The following is a 27,708-nucleotide window of genomic DNA, read 5'->3' as shown; positions in this document are numbered from 1 at the left end:
TGGCGCGACAGCTGAAGATACAATGTGGTGCAACATTTCTTAAACCCCCCGCCCCATTGCCCCCTCTCTCCAAACTCCGCCCCATGAACACAATGGATTTGATACACGTGGGTGGACTAATTCTCGTTTTGCTCAAATTTATGGCAAAAATCACACCATTGTCTCCATTACCAAAAGAAACTGGTGGTAAAGTGCCGAGGTTTGGCAGGTTGCATTGAAATGAAACGATGTGAATGGGGACCTCGGTCCATACAGCGGTGCAAATCGGGGACAACCACAGATTGTCGATCGGCAGGAAAGTCGTGTGTGGTTGGGTAAAGTGTGGGTACCCCAGAAAAAGTGTGGGATTGTTCCAAAAATATAGATGTAACTTCTATTAATGAGAATAGGTTTTCCCTTTTTTTCTGGCAACAAAACAGGTGTTAAGATATTAAAATACCAAACTAAAACCTTTTACAAGGAATCATGTATTTATTAACCACGATACTTGTGGTCAGAATGCAAACAAAAAAATTACTCTGATAATGTATGCATTGTCTTTGAAACTGATTGGTCCACACCAGAGACAGCTTTCTTTGGAGCCTAGTCCTCTGGTCTAACGCCGTTTTGAGACTAGGCTCAAAAGAAAGCTGTCTCTGGTGTGGACCAATCAGTTTCAAAGACAATGCATATATTATCAGAGTACGTTTTTTTGTTTGCATTCTGACCACAAGTATCGTGGTTGATGCAGACATGATTCCTTGTAAAAGGTTTTAGTTTGGTGTTTTAATATCTTAACACCTGTTTTGTTGCCAGAAAAAAGGGGACAACCTATTCTCATATTTTGGTACTGGCAAAGGAGGTCCCATGATGTAAAACTTATCTTCATGTTCTTAATTTTATTTTTTTTAACATGTTAAAACTGTTTAAATTTCGATTTAAAGCTTTCGTGACTGCAATGATTCATCTTCTTTGGTTCTTTCGGTAAAGTCACGTAGAATGAGAATAAAATAATAAATTGATAAAATAAAATAACACAATAATATTCTCACGACGTTTCGGCCACAACACAAGCGGCCTTCATCAGGTGAAGGGGGCGAGACTGTCTGGTAGGACAGCGCTGGAGTGAGAGAGCCACGTTCAGATCACGGCTTTTAAGCTGTGTGAGAGGAACAAAGAGCCTTGACAAAGGAATTAGCATAAAATTTAGCATTGAAATGGCTGAATGATTAGCTTGTGACTGGTCACAGAAATAGCTATGTTAAAAGTTAAAGCATACACATCCGCAGAGGCACCCATTGTTAAAAGGAATTAGCATAGAATTTAGCATTGAAATAGCTAAGTTAAGGCATACACATCCGCAGAGGCACCCCTTGACAATGGGATTAGCATAGAATTTAGCATTGAAATGGCTGAGTGATTCGCTTGTAACTGCTACAGAAATAGCTACGTTGAAGTCAGAGCATACACATTCACCGAGGCACTTAGTACAAATCAAACAGGAGAATTTAGCATTGAAATAACTAGGCGAATTTAGCATTGAAATAACTGGGTGATTTGCTAGTGACTGGTCACAGAAATGACTACACATCTCGTCCGTCTGAACGGGGCCCGTAGCTATCCGTGGTACGGAAATTTGAGGGTAAGAATCTACCCATTTTTTCGCCATATAGCATTGTGATATATAACGACTTATGGTTGGTAGCTTAGCTGATTGGAGAATATAGAGTTTATTGATAACATGAAGGTAATTTATATTTTAGTTTTTATTGGTTCACTATATAGTACTGTGAATAGCTCAGATGTGTAGTCATTTCTGTGACCAGTCACTAGCAAATCACCCAGTTATTTCAATGCTAAATTCGCCTAGTTATTTCAATGCTAAATTCTCCTGTTTGATTTGTACTAAGTGCCTCGGTGAATGTGTATCCTCTGACTTCAACGTAGCTATTTCTGTAGCAGTTACAAGCGAATCACTCAGCCATTTCAATGCTAAATTCTATGCTAATCCCATTGTCAAGGGGTGCCTCTGCGGATGTGTATGCCTTAACTTAGCTATTTCAATGCTAAATTCTATGCTAATTCCTTTTAACAATGGGTGCCTCTGCGGATGTGTATGCTTTAACTTTTAACATAGCTATTTCTGTGACCAGTCACAAGCTAATCATTCAGCCATTTCAATGCTAAATTTTATGCTAATTCCTTTGTCAAGGCTCTTTGTTCCTCTCACACAGCTTAAAAGCCGTGATCTGAACGTGGCTCTCTCACTCCAGCGCTGTCCTACCAGACAGTCTCGCCCCCTTCACCTGATGAAGGCCGCTTGTGTTGTGGCCGAAACGTCGTGAGAATATTATTGTGTTATTTTATTTTATCAATTTATTATTTTATTCTCATTCTACGTGACTTTAAAACTGTTTGTTTAATGAATATTTCAATGATACATTTTCATCCTTAGAAGGGTTACCAATTAGTTTATAAACAATTCAAGTTATTAAACCGTAACACTTTAGTTACATTTTTCAATGAAAATATTCAATTAAATCCTAAATTGAGCCTTAAAAAAATCTGTGATATCCAAACAAATTATAAATCTGAAACTAGTTGCCAGTTCAGAGCAATGAGCGCAGGGCCAATGCTGAATGATCATACGACACGTCTCAGAGCGCAGGGTTGTTTTTTCTCTCTCTGAAGCCGAGGATACGTCCCCTCATGACAGGCAGCTCGTCCCGGCGTGGCACGGGACGTGAACACCGCAGCGGTCTGCAGGTGGAGCATTTATCTGCCGGTAGGAGGGCGATACTAAAGCCAAAGGCCACGAATATGGTCCATGTAGCACGGCGAGCTATACCGATCTATCTGTTCGCACATTTTGAGTGCTAGTCCTCTCGTTTGATTTCAATGAAACCTACCAAACCTCGGCACTTTACCACCGTTTTTTTGTTATTGAGACAATGGTGTGATTTTTGCCATAAATTGGACCAAAGGGAGAATTTGCCACACACGTGTATCAAATTCGTTGTGTTCATGGGGTGAAGTTTAGAGGGAGCGGGCACGGGCAGGTAATACCCCCACCAAATAGGACACCTTCATTTAGTTTCAGTAGTTGCCGATTAATAGCATGAAGTTATGATTAATAGAGTTTTTTGGGGGGTTAGATCGCGCAAAAAAAACTCTATTATGGATGATATCGGTCGCGAAAACCTACGTGTTAAATTAATTAATTATATGCACCCGCGATTCGTAATGTGAGGGACAAAGCGAACCCCCCCCCCCGCGCTAAATATAGAAGTCAAAATGCGCCTCTAGGTTGTGTTCGTTCAGCGCCAACGTTTCTGCATAATATTTTCAATGCTGGTATTCCAGTGGCAGCAGAATGTGCTCGTCACAGCAAAGACAAAGATCCCCCCTATAACCTGCACAGACTGTTCGGGCAAGTGCTGTTAGCGAGCACCTATGAAGGCCGGCATGGTACACGGGGGAGTGGGTGGCCAGCACCAGTGCAGGATTAAGCTCGTGCGGGGCCTGTCGCATATGTTATAAAGGGTCCCTAAAAAACATTAAAATACGTACATTTTTAAATGGCATAGTAAAGTAATTGTATTTTTTTATTTGCTATTCAGCCAGATAATACAAGAAATCGCTAACCTTAAAACAGCCAGTCGTTAATAAAAGCTGAAGGCAGTATAGTACTATAGTAATAGACAGTGCCGGATTCAGCTAGTGCGGGGCCTGTAGCATATGTTATAAAGGGGCCCTAAATAAAAGAAAAAACATAAATATTAAAACACACTTTTTTACTTGCATAGTAAAGTAATTGTATTGTTTCACTTGCTATACAGCTAGATAATACGACAAATCGCTAACCTTAAACACTCAGTCGTTCATAAAAGTTGAAGGCGGTATAGTACTATAGTAATAGAGCAAGTGCGGAATCACTCAACCGGAGTTGATAGCTTGAAAGCATTTAGCGCAGGGTCCTTGAAAGTGCGGGACACGTAGCATCTACTACTTTTACTATTAGAATACTCAGGCACTGGTTAGTACCACGCCCGGCCGCCTTTGTTTCCCTAGTCACGATGTTTACACACCACACCCAGGGGAGGCCCAGGACCTGTCCAGATATTCGTCACCGGGGTTGGTCGTGAGCAGGAATCGAACTCGGGTCACCGGATTACGTAGCCCAGGGCGCTAATCGATACACTACCGCTCCCCTACACACGCCCACACAACCGGTCAGTATTACATCGCGGGACTTTCAGAACGAGCAAAATTTGCATGTCATTTCTTGTTTAAGCCACTTGTACCGGTTAGTTTGGTTTAGTCGCATTCCACGTGACCTGGGGCATCATGTGTGTCTGGAATGTGTCCAAAGCCGGCGGGGGTTGGGGGATTGTTGCAGCCAAATTGCCATTTCGAATGGACTTTTGTCGTTCGGAGAATTCAAGAATGGTTAAAAAGAAAAATGTCAATTGCCCACTGCTACGATGTATGTATCATTTATAACTGCGGCAGATTGAGCAATCATTGGAAATATGTCATCAGCGCCACATTAAATACGCACTACAATAACAATAGTTTAAAGCGATTTGAAGCATGTTATATTTTTTTGTGGGGGGGGGGGGGAACTTTGTGACGTCATATTTGAGGGGGGGTCTGACTTTTTGTGACGACCGTGTGACAATGGTGGGGGGGGGGTCAAAAATCGTCCAAAATTGCGTGACGTCATTTATGGACGGCCCCTTAGTGCACTGCGCTATAAACCTGGTGACCCACGTTCGATTCCCATGCATGGTTCACATCAGAGGCAAGTGATATCTGAACTGGTCCTGGCTCATCCTCACCAACTGCGCTGACCGATGTCGATACGTCTAGTCAAGCATGGCATAGGGAGGTAATCATCCAGCAGTGGATTGACAGAGGGCTATACGTGATTATATTATCTCTTCTGCTTCCTATTGGAAACGCAGGTTAGACTTATGACCCGAGAAATGTGGTCATTCTTGGAGACTTTGCAGGACGTGTGTTGACTACGACGGCCGTTGGATGTGACAGAACTGAAGGAGGCGAAGGCAAGACGTGGTGGTATCAACGATACTCTTTGGTTCTGTTCGGTAACTTTACCGAATAGAACCAAAGAGTATGGATCCTTGCAGTCACGAAAGCTTTAAATCTAGGTATCAACGATGTTGGGCATGGGGGCTAAGAGGGGGGGGGTTTGGGTGAATGGGTGAAAGAGGTGTGGGACAACTAATGGTCAAGAGTCGACACATGGGCTCCCCCAGGCTTCCCCGTAGCATCATCACTACTACTGCGATAAGGGGCCGTCCATAAATGACGTCACGCACCTAGGGGGGTGGAGGGATCAGACATTTGTGACGATGTGTGACGAGGGGGGGGAGGGTTGAAAAATGTGACGTCACATCAAAATGCGCAACTTTAAATAAGTATAAAATTATATTCTTAGCTCTTTCGGTAAAGTCAGAGCTAAAATATGAATTACTGCAGTCACGAAAGCTTTAAATCAAAAATATAGAATTGTTATAACAATACTAATTGTTATAACAACACTCCTACAACATCAAAGTGCAGTGCCACATTAAATACGCACTACAATGACAATAGTTTAAAGCGATTTGAAGCATGTTTTATTTTAAAAATGGAAATATGCTTTGGGGGGGAGGGGGGGCCGAGCTTTGTGACGTCATATTTGAGGGAGGGTCAGACTTTTGTGACGCTGTGTGATAAGGGGGGGGGGGGGGGGAATGGGGACTGCGTCCTAGGTTTCACAGCGGAAAATGGGTGATTAAATTAGTTAATTTGCAAGAGTCAGATGGCGTTCGTCCAGAAGTGGATCGACCATGGCTGACTCTTTGCTGTCGTGTGAGTTGCCCACGACACTGCAGTACTGCAATATGAGTATACATACCTGAGGAGCAAACGGCAACGTGTTTACATGTCGTCGCGGAGTTTAAATTACATCAACGCACTCAAGTTACCCCCCACAATTCCTTAGCAACATACAGTACAGTGCTGTAATATGGAACCTTTCTTGCCAGCATCAAAATATAAGAATACGTTTTACCCTTTCTGGCAATAAAACAGTTGTGGTAAGATGTTAAAACACCAAACAGATAACCTTTTGCAAGGAATCCTGTTATTGTCAGAAATGGTAAAACCTATTCTTATATACAGTGATGTGTATAAGCAATCCTGCAGTGTCTCCACTGTCAGTTACCGGGGACAGTTCAGTTTTATTCAGTTCAGTTTATTTATTAGGTATAGCCCTGTAAGCCATTCGGCTCTTGAATCGGGTGCAACCGCAACAAACAAAAACGTGAACAAGAAAACATCTTAAAATGACGACGCGCAACAGAAAAATCCAGGAAAAAACAGCGAAGTCTTCCAGAAAAAAACACCGTATATCAACGCTGTGTGCAAAAATCCCAGTGGGATGCAAGTCAAACAATAACAACCATAAGACAATTTAGATTAAAGTTATCAGTCTAACTCTGTACTTCAACAAAGAGGCATCGCGAGCGTGCTTGGCCTAGAGCAGTGGTTCTCAGCCAGGTGGCACGCGGCCCATGTGGGTTCGTGGGAATGTCCCAAGGGGGTAATGTGAGGTGATTTATAAACGTGTGAAATTATATCGTGCGTGAGAGTCATTGGTGAATAATTATGTATGAATTTGCCAATATAAAAAAAATAACTACGATAAAATTGAAATCCACATGGTAGCTTCGAACGATATAATAGGCTTTTATAAACTCGTTGATCATAAACAATGTGGGTTTTTAAGATTATTCAGCGGAGGGGGGGTATTGTAATTATATAATTACAATACCCCCCCCCCTCCGCCTCTAATCACTGCACCTGATATGAGTTAAGTGAGGACGTCACCCTGCTGCTCTATATAAAACCGGGAGCAAGCGAGGGCTTTACCATTCTGGCGAATTGCCCGATGATGCTGGATGTATTTACCAGCGAAACGTCATACTCAAACTGTAAATGTGGATTCACTCTTCAACACACCGGTGGGCTAAAGTAGTGAATTATTTGTCTTTTGTCAACGTGACACTTTTTTTGCTGATTGGCCGTGTCGGGTGGTGGAGGGTTACAACACATTTATAAATAAACGCGATCTAACCCAAAAACCTTTATTATGAATAATATTGGTCGCGAAAGCCTACGTGTTAAACTGAGCACAGACAAATTACACCACGCGTGCAGAGCGTCCGTTAAAATGTTTTTATTCGCTTGCAGTTACTAGCTGGTTAGGATACCTCACTAAATGGACATATTATTAAAATATGAATGTTCATTATTCATACATTTATTTCTCAGAAACATGTTGAGTTAGGCAAGGGGGGGCGGGGGTACTCGTTTGAAATCAAAATTCAACAAGGGCGTCGCAATAGTAGCCAAAGAAAGGTTGAGCTCAAATGCTTTATAGTGCTTGAGGCCAGCTGTGCCCAAGCCTTCCTCTGAAAGGCACGTGGGTGCCAGAGTGTAAGAACAGCTAACCCTGGTCAGAGGTGACACTGACCACAGCTGTTGGGACTGTGGCATCAGCCAGTTCGGTTTCATCGACGCAATATATGAACCTTATGGCGGGACCCCGGGGTCCCATAAGCCCCCGGTTCTCGCATAAACTGCGTTGCGACGTCATTTTATGTCTGAAGGCGAACGATAAGGCAATCTATTCCTCTCGACGAGTTCTACACGATGCGCTAATCAAAGTTTTGTTTCTTCTGCGCATTCGTCCTCGCTGCGCTTGGACGACATGACAACAGAATGATCCGTGCCAGGTGGGTCGCAGCATTTATGTGTGCGGTGGGACGGAGTCGCCAAAAATAAATTACCATTTTGACTTCCGTTTATTCGGGACCCCTGGGTCCCGCCATAAGGTTCATATTAACATCGTCGTCGTTCGTTTACGACAGACTACCAAGAACACAAGAGATGAAGAACGTGTATATTAATCATCGGCTTAGAGTATTGGATTTTCAAACCAATGTTATTGCACACCATTTGTTTAAGCAAGCAATCTCTGGACTGGTTTTGATCCTTCTACCTTCCCATCAGTAGAGTCGTATGTATGTGTAGTGGAGTATGAAGGTGCGTTGTGGAAACAGCGTGATTACATGATAACAAATACAGTACAGGTTATGTGAGGGCAATTAGGTTAGGAGAGCCAAGGACGGCTGTGATTGGTTGGTGCTGTTGCCGGGGCTGGAGAGGCGTCTTGAAGTCTGGCGAGAAACAGGTGTACGGATCACGAGGGGTGCCGTTGGGACGCGGGTTAATTAATTGGGGTGTGATGAGAGCATGGATAAATTGGGGGGTCGGCAATTGGAGAGAGAGTTGGAGTTTAGAGAGCTTGGAGTCAACAGGGGGAATTGAAGTATGGAGAGTTTGAGAGACAGAGTTTGGAAGACAGAGTTTGAGAGACAGAGTTTGGAAGACATAATCGTGGGGAGTAAGCGAAGTAATCGTGGGGAGTGGAGAGACAAAGGTGGCGAGTGAGTCGAATGAAGCACGGCGAGCGAGCCGTGGCGACCAGGATTCTGTGGAATGTGGAGGACATGCTGAGAGTAGTAAATAAAGCGGTGTTCGGAGAAAGATAGAAGTTGTCCGAGTGAAATCGAACACTACATATGTATGTGTCGTGTCTTCCTCGGTGTGTGTGTGGCGCAGACACTCAGTCGGAGACGAGATAGTTGCAGGAGGCACCGTCTCTCTCGCTCTTTATTCCTGTTACACCAACTCCGGCCTCCTCCCTCTCTACCATGCTGCCGTAGAGCCCGGCCTAGACACAACCCTGACCGCGTTGCACCGACGGCGTCGACCGACACAGCCAACTACTGTCCAGCCAGGCAATTATTGGGCGGAGGCGGCAGCGACGACGAGACGAGTCCACTCCCAGAACCGGCAACCTGGAGCTCGAGCTCTCCGCTGCTTTTATTCTACTCGGTGCAGCCTGGTTCCGCCCGAGCCGCGCCTCCCTTCTTGAACCCACTAGAGGAGCGGTCCCCAACCTTTTTGACACCTGAGACCGGTTTCGTGGAAGACAATTTTTTCACGGACCGGGGTGGGGACGGGGGGTTCATCATTGGGTCTTTCTCCCTTTTCAAAGAAGCTCTCCAGCGACGTTTGTTTTTTACTCATTTTGGCTACTAGGGATTAGCTTGTGGGCTTACCAACACTGTGACTGAGACAAGTGCGCAGTGCGGGAAAGAGGCGCGGACGGAAGTGGTAAATAATATAATAGGAAGGCCACACGCGGACTCACCGCTCACCTCCTGCTGTGCGGTCCAGTTCCTAACAGGCCACGGACCGGTACCAGTCCGCGGCCCGGGGGTTGGGGACCCCTGCACTCGAGGGTTCCAGGGGCCTCTCTATGAGGTCTTCCATGACCCTTGCCCCAGTTCCTCCGCCCTGCCGGTACACCCGTGTATATGCTTGACGGCGTGTGCACTAACTGTCCACCGCAGTTGCCGCTGCTGGAGAGCAGTCGGCGCTATGTCATTACATATGTATGTAGCTGCTTTTGCACTGTACATAGCCAACCGTGCTAATCGGAGGTGCGGGGGAAGTACAACAAACTAAACACAAAAAGCAGTTCTAAAGAAATTTTGTTTCCAAATTAGATTTGAAATGGCATAGCTCCAGTGGCCTCCTAATATCGGTAGGAAGAGCGTTCCAGATGGCCGCAGAAGCGCTTCTTTGGTCGATGTTTTAGCTAAAAGCCAGTTATCGCAGTGCAAGCTTACACGTTGACTTATATTCATTTCTACTGCAGTGACAACGTGCTACTGTGCACTAAGAATACAGCAATTTGCACTTAATTTGGAACTGTACAAAGTTGCGATGCGGTGACCATCTTCTTAAGCAAATGTTGCCGGGTTTCCAGAAATGTTTGGCAAGAGCACTCTAAAATGGGACCTTTCTTGCCATTATCAAAGTAAAAGAATAGGTTTTACCATTTCTGGCAATAAAACAGGTGTTAAGATATTCATATTCTTGGTTCTTTCGGTAAAGTCACGTAGACTTTACCGAAAGAACCAAGAATATGAATCCCTGCAGTCACGAAAGCTTTAAATCAAAATTTAGGTGTTAAGATGTTCAAACAAGAAACCTTTTGCACGGAATCATGTCTGCTTTAACCAGACATATTTGTGGTGAACATACAAACAAAACATGTTCTGGTAAATTTTGATTTAAAGCTTTCCTAACTGCAGGGATTCATATTCTTGGTTATTTCGGTAAAGTCACGTAGAAGAGAAACAATAAAATAATTAAAATATAAAACAATAAAATTATCACAACGTTTCGACTGCAACACACGCAATCGTCATCAGGTGTGAAAACAAATTTTCTTGCTGTGGTTTGCACACCTGATGATGATTGCTTGTGTTGCAGTCGAAATGTCGTGAGGATTTTATTCATTCTAGATTTGAAGCTTTCGTGACTGCAAGGATGCATACTCTTTGGTTTTATTCGGTAAAGTCACGTAGATAAAATAAAACAAAATAAAACAATTAAATCACGACGTTTCGGAGGCAACACAAGCTTCCGTCTTCAGGTGGAAAAGTCAACGCAGAATATCTGTGTCAGGAGCACAGTTCAGAGACGACCTTGGATTATATACAGGTTAAGGGAGGGGGGAGGAGTCAGTAAGGGGGTGTGGGTGGGTGCGAGGGCTGGGCTAAGCAGCCTTTTGATAGAATGCTGCGGGTAACACCCACTTCTCAAAGCTCACATCAAAGGATCCCCCGGTGCGAGCTCACATCAAAGGGCTCACGTCAAAGGGCCCCTCGATGTGAGCCCACACCAAAGGGTCCCCCGGTGCGAGCTCACATCAAAAGGGCTCCCCGATGCGAGCTCTCTGTGAACGCGATCAAAGGGCACTATGATATATAACCACTGAGGAATGGCTGTACACATTTTTGAAAGACAACTAACGTTTGACTTGATTTAAAACATCTATCCAGTGATTACTCAATTTGAAACCATCCTCTCGGTTGAAGTTGTGTCTATGTTTGTAAATCTGGATGGCCTCGTGGACAAATCTCTGATAATAGCCTGTAGGTTTGCAGAGCACCTTGGTGTCGGAGAAGACAATATCATGATCACCCACAGCGTTGTAACAATGATCAGCTACGGCAGAATAATTCGTTCTGCCGTGTTTCAAATCTGATTTGTGCTCGCGGATTCGGTCAGGGATATGTTGTTTCGTCTCCCCGATATAACAGTCCCCGCAGGTACAACTCAATTTGTAAACACCGGGGTACTGTAGGTCAGGAATCACATCCTTTACTGACGGGATCAGATCACGGATTTTGTGCACTGTGTTGAACCGGACCTGGATTTTGTGTTTGTTTAGAATTTTGGAAATCTTTTTAGTAACGCCTGATATGTATGGTAACGTGATGATTTTGATCGGAGTGTCAAGTGGTTGTTTCTGTGTGGTGGGAGAAACAGATTGGCGGATGGTACGGTCAGAGTAGCTATTCATCTTGAAGGCCAGATGTACATGTTTTAATTCACTAGTCAGGTGGTGTTTGTCAGAAATGCAATGACCCTATGGATTAACGTTTTGATGAGAGAATTCTTCTGAGTCGGGTGGTGGTGGGAATCAGGTTTCAAGTAGGAGTCTGTGGGGGTGGGCTTCCTGTAAACAGAATGTCCCAAAAAGCCATCAGGCCTTCTCTCAAACAGGACATCCAAGAATGGTAGCGTGCCATCTTTCTCCACTTCCATTTTTACCCTTTCTGGCAATAAACAGGTGTTAAGATGTTCAAACCCCAAATAGAAACCTTTTGCAAAGAGCACTCTGTCGGGCCAACTTGCCTATGACTAAAATATATTCAGCACGGAGGTCAACTTATGCTCATTTTTCCACAACAACACAATGAGTTTAATACGTAGGCTTTCACCACCGATATTATTCATGATTATATCGTGGGTTTGCTGTCTAACATACAACAGATGTGCACTGAAGCAGTAACAGATTGGCAGATTTTGTTCACTTAACAACCTTACCGATTGTGTCGAGTGGAGATGGGTGTAAGACACATTTTTTTACACGATCTTACTAAAAAAAAACAGATTATAAACAATGAGTTTATAGTGTATACACCATTTCCAAAATGGCTTTTTTCAGAACAATTAAACTGCACATTATTTATTTATTTTACCTACTCATTTTCATTACATTTCAATTTTACTATTGGTGTAATTTGGTGAGATGAAGATAATTTCATTTGGAACTGCAGATGACATCAAATAATTATCACTTCAGTCGCTTTAATATACCTGTTGTCCACACTTGGTAAACACCTTTATATGCCGTGCAAATAATATTTTTCGCACGTCCATCAAATCAAGTTACAAACTGAATTTAATACAATGTTATTTTGTGTATGCAGACATTAGAGATGGTACTGGCACCTTGAACTCATTACTGAAAACTCCAGTTTAGTCTTGAGCGGCTGTAACCCCGGTTTAAGCCCAGCATCTCGGCAGTGCTGGCTCAACGCTCCGACAGGGCCATTGTGAACCCCGTAAAATAACCGAACACTGGAGACGAATCTCAAATTTCTAACGACACGAGAAATGAGTGATCCTTGGGACCAAGATGAATATGCTGTGGGACTAAAACGCCCCGTGCTTGTGAAAAGGGCCAATTTTGCAAGACGGATAATAAACAATGCGACAACAACAAAGGCATCAACGGAATTATTCTAGCTGCTTTCTGTGTCCCCAGCGTGCTGGTACTGTACGTGTCATCTTTCTCTACGTGTGTTCAGAGAATTCCTGTTTAATGTGTGCGTGCACAGCCCATTTGGAAAATCCGTTTCTGATTGGTGGTCTCCCTTACACCATGCTGAATGGTCCTGGGGGTTGTTAGACCATAATTCCCCCATGCCGGGTCAGCGTATGTTGGTCGAGGCAAGGGACAAAGATGCGGGAGAATAGAAGAGCAATACAACAATAGACTACGCTGCCCTCCCATCCGATGCCCCACCACATAGGGTATTTAACAACTTTCTTGTACACGGTGGTCATCCGTCCAAGCCTTATCCAGGCAGAAGCCTGCTTATTAGGTTCCGGGATCTGGCAAGATCAGGTGCGTCGTAAAAAAGAAATGCACAAAACCTCTAGACCAGTGGTTCTTAACCTTGTTGGAAGTACCGAACCCCACCAGTTTCATATGCGCATTCACCGAACCCCTCTTTAGTGAAAAATAAAATGTGATTTTTTTCAAATTCAAGACATAGATATGTTTTTTACTGGTACACAAAATGAGCCGTGCATGAACATTACCTTGTTCAAAGAATAAAACCAACACAATGCATAAACTCACAACAAATTACATACCTGGAAATCAATGTGACTTCTGCTGTTGCCTGTTGCCTTTGAGAGATCAGTTCAGATATGCGTGGCTTCACCTTGGCAAGTGCCACTCTCATGTCATTTTCACAGCAAAGTCTGTTCCTTTTCTTCGTTTTTATGTCCAGCATCCTCGAAAAGGATTGCTCACAAAGATATGTTGTAACAAATGGTATAAAAAAAATCCAGGGCTTTCTTAGCAATAACTGGATACTTGTTCATTTGTCGACACCAAAACGTTGAGAGCGTTGTTGTTCTGAAGAGTTGCTGTTGAACCTGGCTCTGCTGAATTTCAATGATTTCGTCGAGGAATTCATCATTGACATCTGCTGTTTCAACAGCAAACGTGAACGGCTGTCTCACCCATGCTGGATATGACTCTCTTGTAGGGAAATATCCGTCGAGAGACTTTGCAAGCTCATCTAAGTGCGTGGCAATTGTTTGCTTCAGTTCCGTGGATACAGAAATATCTCCGATTCCAGACACATCTTCGATCTTACTTGCACAGTCGTCCAGAAGCGGGAAGTTTGCGAAGTTATTGTTCTCTGTTCGTCGTTTCCATAACGGTAGCTTTTTTTGAAAAGCCTTCAGGTGTTCTTCCGCTTCCATGATATTGACTCCACCACCCTGCATCTGCTGATTGAGATGATTGAGAGCTGCGAATATATCAGCCATGTACGCTAAAATGAGAATGAACTCAGGATTTTTGAAGCAATCTGCATGGCAGTGTTGGTGCTCTTGCAAAAACAGGGCTAATTCCACACGCATGGCAAAAACACGATTCAGCACCTGTCCCCGGGATAACCACCGAATATTAGAATGGAGCAGAAGTACCTCAAATTCAGAGCCCATTTCTTTACACAGCTCACTGAAGATGCGGTGCCTCAGAGCACTTTTTCGCACATAGTTCACACATTCCACCACAGTTTTTAATACTTCTGCCATTTTTGGAGGTAAGGTTTTTGTTGCCAACGCATGCCTGTGCAGAATACAATGCGTCACAATGATGTGTGGTGCATCGGCCTTTACTAGCGCACCAAAACCAGACTTTCTTCCCAGCATGACTGGAGCTCCGTCCGTACAAACTGCAAAAACCATATCCCATGAAAGATTGTTGTCTCTGAAGAAGTCATCCACAAGCTTCTTCACATCGGCTGCCTTCGTTGTTGTTGTAAGAGGCTTACAAAATAAAAACTCTTCTTTTATCATGTCGTCTTTCACATAGCATACAAAAACAGCAAGCTGGCTTAGATCAGAAACGTCTGTGGTTTCGTCGAGTTGAAGGCTGAATTTTGCCGGGCTTGAAATCAGATCTGCGACTACTTGAGCCAAGATGTCTTTACTCATGTCTTCTATTCTGTCACTGACGGTGTCATTTGAAAGGGGAATTTGGGATAATTTACCTTCGGCCGCTGTTCCGAGTATCAGATTCGCCATCTTTAATGCAGCTGGTTTCACAAGTGTTTCACCAATGGTGTGTGGCTTGCCCTGCTTTGCGATCAGGTAAGCAACTTCGTACGATGCTGTCAGGATCGGTTTGTTAACAGGTACAAATCCAAGAGCAGGCAGAGTGGCCCTTTCATCGAATCTGGCTCTCTTCACCCTGAATTCAGCAAGTGTTGTGTTCTTGTATTCCCCGTCTCCATGCAGCTTCAAGAAGTGTTCCTTTAGTTTTGCCGGTGCAAGACTAGAGTTGCTCAACTTGGCGTTGCAAATCATGCAGATAGGACGCTCACTCTTATCACGTTCCGTGATACATGAGAATCCATGTTGTACATATTCGTCCGACCACTTTCTTCTTTTGCCCGACATAGTTAGTATGGATAAAATATTAAAGAAATCACACGACGTACGACAACAACAGTCACACGTTGACTACTGAGTACGCACTAAATTCCCCGCAGCGCTGATTGGCCAAGCAGTGTAGCATGATCATCTGCAGCCAGTGATGGCCAAGCGGGCCGTGTGTGTCATCACAAATTTACACAATAATTCAAGTGTGTCCGGACCTCCGTGGCGGGGGCTCTGCCGAACCCCTGAGATCGACTCACCGAACCCCTGGGGTTCGATCGAACCCAGGTTAAGAACCACTGCTCTAGACGCAATATAATGTGGGACATTTGTCCCCCGCATCCACGCATATGAGTTCTCCTTTTACGTCGTTTAAGGTCGTAACATCGTTCAGACTCTCAAACTGTGTCATAATGGAAATGAAAAAGGGTGAAATTGGAATTAAATTATTAACAGAAAAGTTCTGCATGATGGTAAAACTATTTTTTTATTCATCATTTCGAAAAACTTACACTGTAGAACTCTTTGGTTCTTTCGGTAAAGTCACGTAGAAAGAAAATAAATTAAATAATAGAATACGTTTCGATTGCAACACAGTCATCATCAAGTAGAACTAAATTTGAAAGAAAGACAAAACACAGACACACAGACAGACACACAAGCAGAGAGAAACAACACAGAGACACACAGAGAGAGACACGTCTCTGTGTTAGGTTTGCTGGGTTTGACAATAGGCTTTATTAATGAGCTAAGGATAATTAAGATTTGCCAATAAGGATTTTGTGGTTGAAAAATCCTGTATATATTTATTCTTGCATCAAGTGATGTCAGATTGGATTTGAAGTAAGAGGTCACAATGGTGGGTCCTGTATGGTACATCCTGTGTAAACGAAGAGCAGAATGATGAAATGGGTTTCGTCAGTTTAGTGATTCATTAGGAGCTGATCTGTAAGCAGCATCACAGAAGTCAAAAGTGGTAGAATGAGAGGGTCAACAATTTTCAGGTGCAATCGAATGCTAAAAGTATTTGTATCTCTATCAAACAAATAAAAATGTTTGTTGATTTTCTTTGAGATGTGATCAATATGGGGTTAGAATGAAAGCTTTTAATCAGTAAACCCATCCATTTCTGAAACTAGATTTTTGTTTGAAGAAAAGAGCATGATCTTCGTTTTTTGGTGATTCATGAGCAATTTTAGTGATGACATTTGATATTGAATAAAGTCGAAATCATGTTGGAGATTCTGTTTGACTTCGTTTGGAGAATTACCCGATACTAGCATGACAGTGTCCAATATTGCTTAACTATAAGAACAGAATTGTACACAATTTGCGACCTTGTGGAACACCCTTTGTTAATTTAATATTTGTGGACAAGATGGTATCGCTCTTCGTGTCTTTCTGAGAATAGTCTGAGAGGTAACTCTTAAACCAGTTTATTGCACGGTCTGAACATTTTAGTTGACCAAGTCTTGTGATTAATATATCACGGTCAAAAGTACCAAAGGCTTTTGACAAGTCGAGGAATATTGCACAGCAGTTGTGGCCTTTTTACAGGTTACTGAAAATCAATTTTAATAAATCTATCATTGGTGTGGTGGTGCAGTAATCCTCTTGTAAACCAGACTGTTTACCGTGCAGGAAATGGTGGCTTTTTAGGTTGCATTTAATTTGTGATTTAAGCATTTTTGCCGAATATTTTAGGAATTGGTTAAAGAATATAGATTGGTTTATAATTGATTATGAAAAAACCCGTTAAATCTAAAACTGTGTGTGGAGGGGAAGAAGTGAGTGATGTGAACGGTGGTGTATTTGTAAAATAATTATTCTGGTATGTTTTGTCCCAGATATGTCCTGCTGATACAAAATGAGAATTAAATCCATTAACAATGTCTTGTTTTGTGAACAGTTCTTTGCCATCCAGGAAGGAGTTCTTGTTTGCTAGAAGATTTAGCTTTTCTTTGTTTTCAACTGAATTGAATGTTTTCTAGAAAAGTATTGGGTGTTTTTTTTAACACGTAGTAGGCTTTCGCGACCAATATAATCCATAATATAGTTTTGTTGGGGTTAGATCGCATAAATATAAATGTGTCGTTAAACCCGCCACCACCCAACACAGCCAACTAGTACGGTTTGTCACGTAAACAGAACATCCCAATTCGTTACTAGTACAGCACACCGATGTAATGGAGAGCAAATCCATAATGTTGTAAATGTTGTGTAAATGTTGTGAATTGTAAATGTTGTGGATTTGCTCTCCAACACATCGGTGTGCTGTACTAGTAACGAATTGGCATGTTCTGTGTACGTAAAAAACCTTATTAATTGGCTGTGTTGGGTGGTGGCAGGTTTAACGATACATTTATATTTACGCGATCTAACCCAAAGAACCTATATTTTGGGGGGATTTTTTTTGTGAATTTAGAATAGTTTGAAGATAGAATTAAACATATGCCTTTCTTACTTGGTGAGTACATCACAATAGTACAGCGCTGTGCATCTGTGATCACAAAATACCACCAGGGAACTATTTTGTCGTAGCTGGGACATGCCCAACCTCCAAAGTGTGGTATGAACAGTCAGACACATGCGTGACTGGTTTAAACCGGCGCTTTTTTGGAATGTTTTGTTTGTTTTTGATGTCAGGGACTTTTCTGGTTTGTCCACTGGGCCGCTTTGGCACACCTCGTGCATGAAGTCGCGGCGTCTGTGACTATACCTCTGCCTCTGTTTACTCTGTCATCATTATCATGGACGCCACGGTGACGAGATGTTTACACCCTCGTCTGGTGTGAAGGAGGTCGTGGGTTCAATCCCGACCCCGACGCCTGCTGTATATTTGGAGTTTGCATGCTCTCTGTGGTCCCGTGGGTTTTTATCCGGGTCCTCCGGTTTTTCCCTCGACATTTAGAACCATGCATTTAGAGTATTTGGCTGCTAAACATTTCCACATGATAAACCACTTCGTTGAGCTATCATTTGTGGCCAGGTCGCTTCTGAAACAGAACTATATAGCTCGGTGGGCCTTACCTGGTAATACAACAATAATTGATAGTTGATCATCAGCCATGATAAATTCACTGCTGGATGAACGCCTCCCCAATGCATAGTCATCTCTAACGATGTAACTAACCACCGAGCACCTGCACTCCTGCACACATCCCCTTTGGTGTATTCGCTTTGGCTTTCACTTCTTCATTTGTCTCGACCACTGGCCACCATTCCTTCTAGAAACGTGTCCCAACCAAACCCACTTGTTTTTTTCTTAACAATTATAACGATGTCTCTAACATACCTAAATACTCGAATTTGTGTGTTCCTCCTTCTGTCTCTCATAGTAATTCAAAGTATGCATATCTCTATACAGTACTTCTTTGTGGACTTTTGAGCACATTGGTATGTTGCTTTGCATCATGAAGTTCAGTTTGTCAAACTGCATTTTTGTAATCATCCTTCATTCTGCTTCCTACAAGTAAGAAGTTCGTGCAAGGACAGGAAAGGTTAGCTCTACCAGGAATATGTGTTCACGTGACAATTTTGGATCATATTTCATATGCATGTGTAATGCGGTGTGAGGGGACTAGTGGCCACGGGAGGTAATGACAGGAAGTTATCTTACAGTACGAATGCACTAGTGGCCACAGGAGGTAATGACAGGGGTATCAGTTGTGAGTGCGAAGGGACTGGTGGCTACGGGAATGATTGAGAAGGGGAGCGTGGTCAGGTGATGGAAGAGGACGGTGGAGTCTGCCGCTAGATCGAGGGTCCAGAGTCAGCGAGAATGATCGAGAAGGGGGGCGTGGTCTCGTGTTGATATATAAGGGAGATGCACGGGAGACTCGGGGCTGTTGCAGTGGGGTCTCCGCCTGATGTCAAGTGAACGTGTCTTCAATAAAGTGTCATCTCAAGAGAAGTGTGTCAAGTCGTAATTGCACTTGTATTGGCGGCTAGTCTGTACATTTCATAGCCCAATCAGACGTGTTCGCAATAATTAAACGTGTCTTAAAACATAAACCATATACTGGCCCCTTATGGCACGATGCGACGGACAGCACATGTAGTTATGGGCATTATGGATTGTATCGTACAACGATGCCAAGGCCTGTGGCAGGCTTATGTTGAGTCAGTTGCATTTGGATAACTTTTAAGTGGATCCTTATTCGAACTGAAAGTACAGCAATGCACAAATCATATAAAAGTGAAATGTAAATTACAAAGTCGTGGGAAATTCGTCTAGCGATAATCGTCATATCGTGAAACTTGACGTTGGATCATCACGTGATTAATAATATCGAGGCAACTAAAATAAAGCAAAGGATTTGGTAGATAACACGTTAATAAAAAAAATTGAAATCCCTCAAAACGTAATCAAGAAGAATGCACCTCACAGAGGGAGGTAGTTCAGTTTTAAGGTGGTTTATAAGATGTTTTAATTGAAGCGTAAAAACATCGTAACTGCCTATTTTTTTTACAGACCTGTTGCCTAAGAACGCCGCTGTAGGGCTGCACAAGAGTACAATGATTTTCCCACTTGCTATTTTTCTTCAGGCAATGACCGAAATAACGTGCGGGTGCATTATATATCAACACAACGGGGCACAGTTGCAGCAAAAATTGCAGCCGGATTGTTTGCGTGCAGCAGAGGGCAGTGCTGAGGAAATGCATCGTTGTACTGCGCTTCTATGCTCCCACCGAATATATGCCTGCCACCTTGACCAAACCTGCACTGACCAGTGTGGTGAAACCCCAGAAGCTATAACCACAGCGTTGAGACGAGACAGCGCTTGGATGGGTAACCACCGTGCATGCCAGGTTGCCACAGGCTGCTTCCGGGGCTAGGCAACATTGCGGGCAGCAGGGGGGTTATGTGCAGCCAACTCCATCGTGGGGGGTTCCCACATCGGCGGGTTTACATATTCGCAACTGATTTATTGTTTTGATTTAAAGCTTTCGTGACTGCAGTAATTCATATTCTTAGTTTTTTCGGTAAAGTCACGTTGAATATATTGTTTTTTATTGTTTTTATTTTTTATTGTTTTATATATATTTTATTATTTTGTTGTTTCCCTTCAACGTGACTTTACCGAAAAAACTAAGAATATGATTTATTGTTGTGCGACTCGATATTTAGACATTTTAGATATTCGCGGCCATAGTACGCGACGACCCCGACACGAAGTACAGTACAAGGATTGGTCCAGATGTCTTGTGACCCCCATTTCATTCTCTAAAAAATATTTTTGTATTCCAAATGGGTATGAAAACAGAAATAAATAAGCAAAGGTAAAAAAACACAAATGTTAGGGATCCATTAATTTGGGGGGGGGGGGGGGTGGGTCACAAGACATCTGGACTTCCCTGCACTGCAGGGAAGCATGGCCTGGATCGTGAGACCGCGAAAGTTGAAATCGCGTGATGGCCGCTCTGTCTCCTCTCCCGGTCTTCCTCTGCCTGCTTCCCTTCGCAAACGCTCCCCTGCCTATGCTACCCAGGATGTTGCACAGTGAGTGAGAGCTGATAAAATGGGCTTGCGGAAGTGTTCATCTTCACTGCAAGGCCATCCGCGGGCAACTGGTGGGCCCCTGGTGACCTTTAGTACGGCCCCAATCGACAATACACAAAATATGAAAACACCCCCCATCATCATCATCGTGCTTCTGTCAACCCCCCAGTGATTTCAAATGGTGTGGCGGTCCTCACACTGAGCTAAACTATATGCAATCTTTGACCAAGGATCGATTGTTTCCTTCCCTCGGTAACATTAACTTCGAGTTGAAGCTATTAACATAAATTTGTTATCATGTTACAGTGTATTATCCTGTCTTTATCCATTAAAAACGATAGTCCCATATATTTTACCAGGTAAGGCACACTGAGCTGTATAAGCTCACTTTCACTGATGTCTTATCGGGCAACAGTGCCCACCCCTCTGAAAATTAGTGACGAGCGCTGACTTACACCAAATCACGCTCACCAGCGTGGTGAAATATGGTCAAACAATCCCCCCATATCTATGGGACCTTTTTGCCACTATCAAAATAATGGGAAAAATAAGAATAGGCTTTACCCTAAACTCCGGCAACAACACAGGTGTCAAGATATTCAAACACCAAATAGACACCTTATTGCGAGGCATCAAGTCTGCATTTAACCGCACGTTCTTGTGGCAAAAAATGCAAAACACAAACTTGGCCAAAAAATCCCTGGCCAAATAATCCCTCCACAACAGATAGCGCGTGAGGAGGCATTGAATGCATGACGTCGCCTTCATTTGAGATACTGTATGTACTTTTTAATAATTAATATTAATTACAAAAATTTGCCTGTTCACGCAGGAAAACCTCACCCAGTCTCAAGACTGTTTTTCAGCAATGTCATGTCAAGTAAGGGAGGGGGTGGGGTGAAAATAGGAATTGTCAATTTGAAAAATATTCCGATTAAGATGTTTGTTAGCACATTTTCAAAATTGTGTCTCAGACAAAGTAATCACAACTCCACTCCTAACCTAACAGTATACACATATACCACGTTTCACGATGCAAACATAATAACAAAGGACGTAAATATGAAAACGATTGAATGAATAATAATTAATTAAAAAATCATTCACCATCTCAGGGAGTTCACCACAACACCTCGCTGATATCGTCCAGAAGCATAAACCATCACGCAAACTACAGTCCATCCTCGCAGCAGCACCAGCTTTTGGCTAAACCATCGAACAAAGACGGTGTGCGCATCGCGCGCTTTCGAATGCGCTTCTGCGGCCGTCTGGAACGCTCTTCCTTCCGATACTAGGAAGCCACTGGAGCGACGCACTTTTAAATCTACATTGAAAATTCGTTTATTTAGAGCTGCCTGTTGTGTTGAGTTTGTTGTCCTTACCCCAGCACTTCTGATGAGCACGGTTGGCTACGTATGGTGCGAAAGAAGTTCTACATACAAACTACCGTACACTACACCACACTCCAATACTATACACTACATCACTATGCTAAATTGAAAACGAATTTCTTTATAAATGCTTATGTTTAGTTTGTTGATGAGCACGGTTGGCTACGTACGGTGCGAAAGAAGTTCTACATACATACAAATTACCGTACACTACACCACACTCCAATACTATACACTACATCACTATGCTAAATTGAAAACGACTTTCTTTATAAATGCTTGTTATGTTTAGTTTGTTGATGAGCACGATTGGCTACGTACGGTGCGAAAGAAGTTCTACATACATACAAACAAACTACCGTACACTACACCACACTCCCAATACTATACACTACATCACTATGCTACATTGAAAACGGATTTCTTTAGAAATGCTTGTTATGTTTAGTTTGTCGATGAGCACGGTTGGATACGTACGGTGCGAAAGAAGTTAAACATACATAACAACGTACACCGAGTCTCGCGTCCTCCATCGGGAAGATTGGCCACTCGCAATAACGAGCGGTTGGCTCTTTGCGAGAGAAAACTCAGAAAAACCGGGCAAACCCCCCACGACGCAGAGCAGGACGGATGAGCACTTAAATAATCGCATACGGAGAGACTTGATAATCAATTTGCTGTTACAGTATTGTACGTCCATCTCCGGAGCTACCGCGATCGCCAATTCGCACTGACGATGACCATTCTTATCCTGCGATGATGTCGACAAGACTTTCATCCTACAGGGGGGGTGGTGGACTTGTACACCCTGCATTGACCCCCCCCTCCTCCCCGCGCTCCCGACAGACTTAAATTCAGGAAGACTTTCTGAATACGCGCCTCTCGTACGAAGGTGGCAAACCAAAAAAATATATCTTTGGGTTCCAACCGTGGAAGTGGCGGGATTCTGTCTCTCTCTCTCGCCCACTCACGCCAGCTGTGGACCCCCACGCTGAACCGTCGTTCCACGAATGTTAAATAAAAGGATTCGCCAATCCGCGACCGTGGCGAAGCCCCCAAACCACCAGGTGCCCCACCGACGGAGGCGTGCACCGCGCACCGCGCACAACCACGGCGGTTTCGCTGCAGTCGCGACAGCGTCCACCGCCGCCGCCGATTGGTTGAAGGACCTTAACGTTCAACTATGACGACGTCTATCACGACAAAAGTGTTGCCTACGTGCACATACGAAAGAAGATGTAGGGTGCCAGAAATAAATGAAAAACCCAGCATCTATTGCGGCGGTGATCGCTCGCCCCAGTAGAGATAATGGTGGTGGTTGGGGGCGAATGTCAACACAAATATTTAAACTCACCAGGTTCAAGGGTTGTCACCTGTGCTGGCTTTCCAAGGGATGCCCCCTCTTTAAGGTGGTCGTCACCGGCACATCTGTGTTTCCGGCACGTTACAAGTTTGAGTTAATCGCAGTTGCATTGCATGGCAATGCACTTAGCTCGAGACGATGCATTGACACGCAGTAGTCCTACCACCCCACCCCCCTTTTTTGTCGGAATTCTGAGATTACGTTATTCACACGCTATGTCCCGATTCGTAGTTACTTCCAATAGAGGTGGCAACCCAACCGCTGTTGAACGCGGGCAAACATTGGCAAGTCCCAAAAAAAACCTCGCTCTTCATAGCCACTTCGGCGTGACCCTGCTTAATCAAGAATGCGCTTACCTTGTACAAACAGCAGCGGCGACGGCGGATAACAACGACTACTTCGAGACGGAACTTAAATGTCGAAGGAGAAGTGAATGACAACTTCGAGGATGATGATGGGGGTGTGGAGGGTGGAGGTTGGGAGAGGGAGGTTGTGGTGTTTCCGCAACACCGCCATCTGTGTTTAAGTCCCTGTGCAAAACTGGACAGGCGTTGCGCGGCAGAAGGAAATATTAAAGTTATTTTCACACACACCCTGTTGCATGCATTGTGCGTTTTGGAATGCTGTATTCTAAACTAAGAGCAGTGAAATGATATTCGAGCTTCACAAGGCGAGCAATACATTTATTGTCACGTCCCTTTTGCGTGTGTGTACGTTTTATGAGTGCTGTATTCTAAGTCAAGGGCATTTAAATCATGATTACAAGGCGAGCAGTAATATATTTCGCACACCCTTTTGTGTGTGTTGTACGTTTTACAGTGCTGTATTCTAAGGTAGCCGTCCATAAATGACGTCACGCGATTTTTGACCCCCTCCCCCCTCGTCACACGGCGTCACAAAAAATCAGACCCCCCAGCAAATATGACGCTCTGCCCCCCCTAACCATATTTTCTTTAAAATAAAACATGCTTCAAATCGCTTTAAACTATTGTCATTGTAGTGCGTATTTAATGTGGCGCTGCACTCTGATGCTGTAGGAGAAAACATTTATCAAAAAGTATATTTAATTAAGTAGAACGTGTTGTCTATATTTATTTCAAGTTGCGCATTTTTATGTGACGTACATTTTATCAACCCCCCTCCCCCTCGTCACACATCGTCACAAATGTCTGACCCCCCCCCCCCCCCAGGTGCGTGACGTCATTTATGGACGCCCCCGAAACTAAGAGTTCTTCAATTATATTCAGGTATAACAAGACTAGCAGGAATACAGTATATTGTCACACATCCCTTTTGTGTGTGTGTATGTTATATAACTGCTGCATTCTAAGCTAATTATATTTAAATGTTATCATTACAAGGCTAGTAGTAATGTTTCACAGACCCCCCTTTGGGCGTGTGTATGTTTTTTTAGTGCTGTATTATAAGATAAGATAATTTCAAATCAGATTAGAACAAGACTAGCAGGAATCCGCGGAACTTCGCGCGGTAAAGGGATGGCGAATCTGTCCAGAGACTGATAATTCCACTTCACCATCCCATCATCACCCCCTCTCCTCACCACTTCACCCCAATCTCGCGTGACGTCTACCCTCTACGTCACAGAGAGACGATCAAGCGAATTATTATAAAAGAGATTAAGGCTGCATACATTTGGAGTCACAATGTAACTCTACGGAGTACATGTATACTCAATCTTAAGATAATTGGATAACTCTATAGCAGTTTAACACGCAGTAGGCTTTCGCGACCAATATTATCCATAATAGAGGTTTTTTTGGGGTTAGATCGCGTAAATATATAAATTTTGTGTCATTAAACCCACCACCACCCGACACAGCCAATTAGTAAGGTTTGTCACGTGAACAGAACATGCCAATTCGGCACTAGTACAGCACACCGATGTGTTGGAGAGTGAAACCCACCACATTTAAATTCGAGCATGACGTTTTGCCAGTAATTACCACCAGCATCATCAGGTGACAGAAAATTCGTACTCGAATTGTAAATGTTGTGGATTTACTCTCCAACACACCGGTGTGCTGTACTAGTAATGAGCTGGCATGTTTTCTTTACTTGACAAACCTTACTAATTGGCTGTGGCGGGTGGTGGCGGGTTTAACAATACACGTTTATATTTATGCGATCTAACCCAAAAACCCCTCTATTATGAATTATATCACATTTTATACAATTTTAACACTTTCCAACTGAGGCTGACAGCATTAATGCATTAGCCGAGTCCGTCCGCCCATCCATCTGTATTGGAGAGGCAGTATAACTCGTAAGATTGATCCACATACCTGTCAACCCCTTAGTGCCCACCTTATTGCAGACCAATTCAGACCTTATTGGTCACCCCGTGCCCTTATAAATCTCATCGTTCATCCTACAAAGTCCCATCACAAGGGAGAAACACAAAAAAATAGTTTAACACGTAGGCTTTCGCGACCAATATTATTCATAATAAAGGTTGTTGGGTTAGTTCGCGTTATTTATAAATGTGTCGTAACCCTCCACCACCCGACACGGCCAAACAGTAAAAAATGTGTCACGTTTACAAAGGACAAATAGGTCACTACTTTAGCCCACCGGTGTGTTGAAGAGTGAATCAACATCGTTTTAAATTTGAGTACGACGTTTCGCTGGTAATTACGATTTTTTAAATTTTATTCAGTGTCACAGCGGAGAAACAAAACAAAGCAAAGATCGAGGGGCCGCCCCCTCCCTCGCACCGCGAAGGCCCCACTCGGTCACCGACCCATCCGCAGGACCGGAGTCGCCCCCGACACAGCACTCGCCACATCTGTGCATGGAAGGGCTGCCTCCCCTCTAGCCACGCGCGCCCTCTCCCCCCGGGCGCCAGTAAAGGCCCGCCCCCCCCCATCCCTGGCCGCCCTAACCCACCCTGGGTAGCGGCCACTTCCACTTTTCCCTTGTGACTTCGTGTCCCAGCCTCACCCGGTCCACCTCCACCACCCTCTCCAACAACCTCCTTGCCATGTAGCATGCTTCCAATGGGGACATCTGGGACCCCTCCAGCTCCTTCTTGCGCGCCTTCCACAAGGCCTCCTTTGTTGCTCCTATTATGGCCCACGCCCAGGCCCTGTCCTCCCTTCCCACACCCCGCAGTTCCCCCCACATAACGTCCCATGTTGTCACCCTCGACAGTGTGAACTGGGCCAACAACGGCTTGCTCCGCCTCCACACCTCCTGGGCAAAGGGGCATGCCACCATCACGTGTACTGCGCTTTCGTCCCCGTTGCAGCCCCTCGGGCACTTGGGGGTGTGTGCCATTTGGCGGGTGTACATAATACCCCTCGTCCCCAGTTTGTCCCGGACCGCCAGCCATGACAAATCCCTCTGTTCCTTTGTGAGTGCCGCCGACGACATGTTTCTCCAAATTTGCTGGTGCACCTCCCTCCTCGCACCTGGCACCTCATCACAGGCCTCCCCTTTCTCCGCCTCGGCCCGCACCTCTCTGGGGGTCCACCGGCCCCCCCACCGGTTCAGGCCGTGCTGCCCAATGTAGTCCACCACCACGTCACTGATCCAGCCCCCCGGCCAGTCCAAGGGTATGCTCTTCTCTGCCTGGGTCATCCCGAGGCCCCGCAGGCGCCACGTCAGGCGATACCTCATGTAACACGCCGCCTTGCCCCACGGCTCTGCGGAGAAGAACAGTCTCAGCACGTTACATACAAAGGTCGAGTTCAGGGTGTACTCCACATTTGGGGCGCCCCTCCCCCCGTTCCCAACCTGCATATACAGTATGGCCCTCCTCACCCTCTCCATCCCTCCCCCCCAGATAAACCCGAAAAGCGCCGATGTCAAAGCCTTGACCTCCCTCTTACCAGATGGGAATACCTGCGCCAGGTAGCTTAAAGTTGGCAGCATCTCCACCTTCACCACCATGATCCTGCCCGCCATCGTGAGCCGCCTCCCTGCCCACTTACCCAGACGACCCTTCACCTTCCTTATCCTCTTCTCCCAGTTATGTTCCCCCGACCTATCCCTACAGAAGGTCACCCCTAGCACCGTTATCTCTTCCGTCTGCAGCCTCAGTTCCGGCGGCCGACCCTCGAACAACCTCGAGTCCCCAAAGGCCATCAGTTCGCTCTTTCTCGCGTTGACCTTCAAGCCGGAGGCCGCACAGAACCGCCCTGTAGCCTCCATTGCTCTCCACACCGACGCAACGTCCCTGCACAGCACGGCCACATCGTCCATATACAAGGTCACTTTTCCTTGCTCCTAGTTTCTCGGTATTGTCACCCCCCTAATCCTTTGTT

General features: G+C 44.4%; 1 protein-coding gene across 1 annotated transcript in view; it reads right to left on the bottom strand.

Moving 5' to 3' along the window:
- LOC116951226 (toll-like receptor 2) overlaps window positions 1-24,526 on the bottom strand; it is a 28,975-nt gene extending 4,449 nt beyond the window's left edge. Inside the window, exon 1 of the mRNA XM_032969715.2 lies at window positions 23,779-24,526. The gene's annotated coding sequence lies outside the window, so the exon portion shown is untranslated. The remainder of the gene's footprint in view (window positions 1-23,778) is intronic.
- Window positions 24,527-27,708: the final 3,182 nt, after the last annotated feature.

The sequence above is a fragment of the Petromyzon marinus genome, chromosome 42, assembly GCF_048934315.1.
Source record: "Petromyzon marinus isolate PM22_M1 ecotype Great Lakes invasive population chromosome 42, UKy_Petmar_22M1.pri1.0, whole genome shotgun sequence".
NCBI classification, from domain to species: Eukaryota; Metazoa; Chordata; class Hyperoartia; order Petromyzontiformes; family Petromyzontidae; genus Petromyzon; species Petromyzon marinus.
This window is presented reverse-complemented; position numbering and strand designations above follow the sequence as displayed.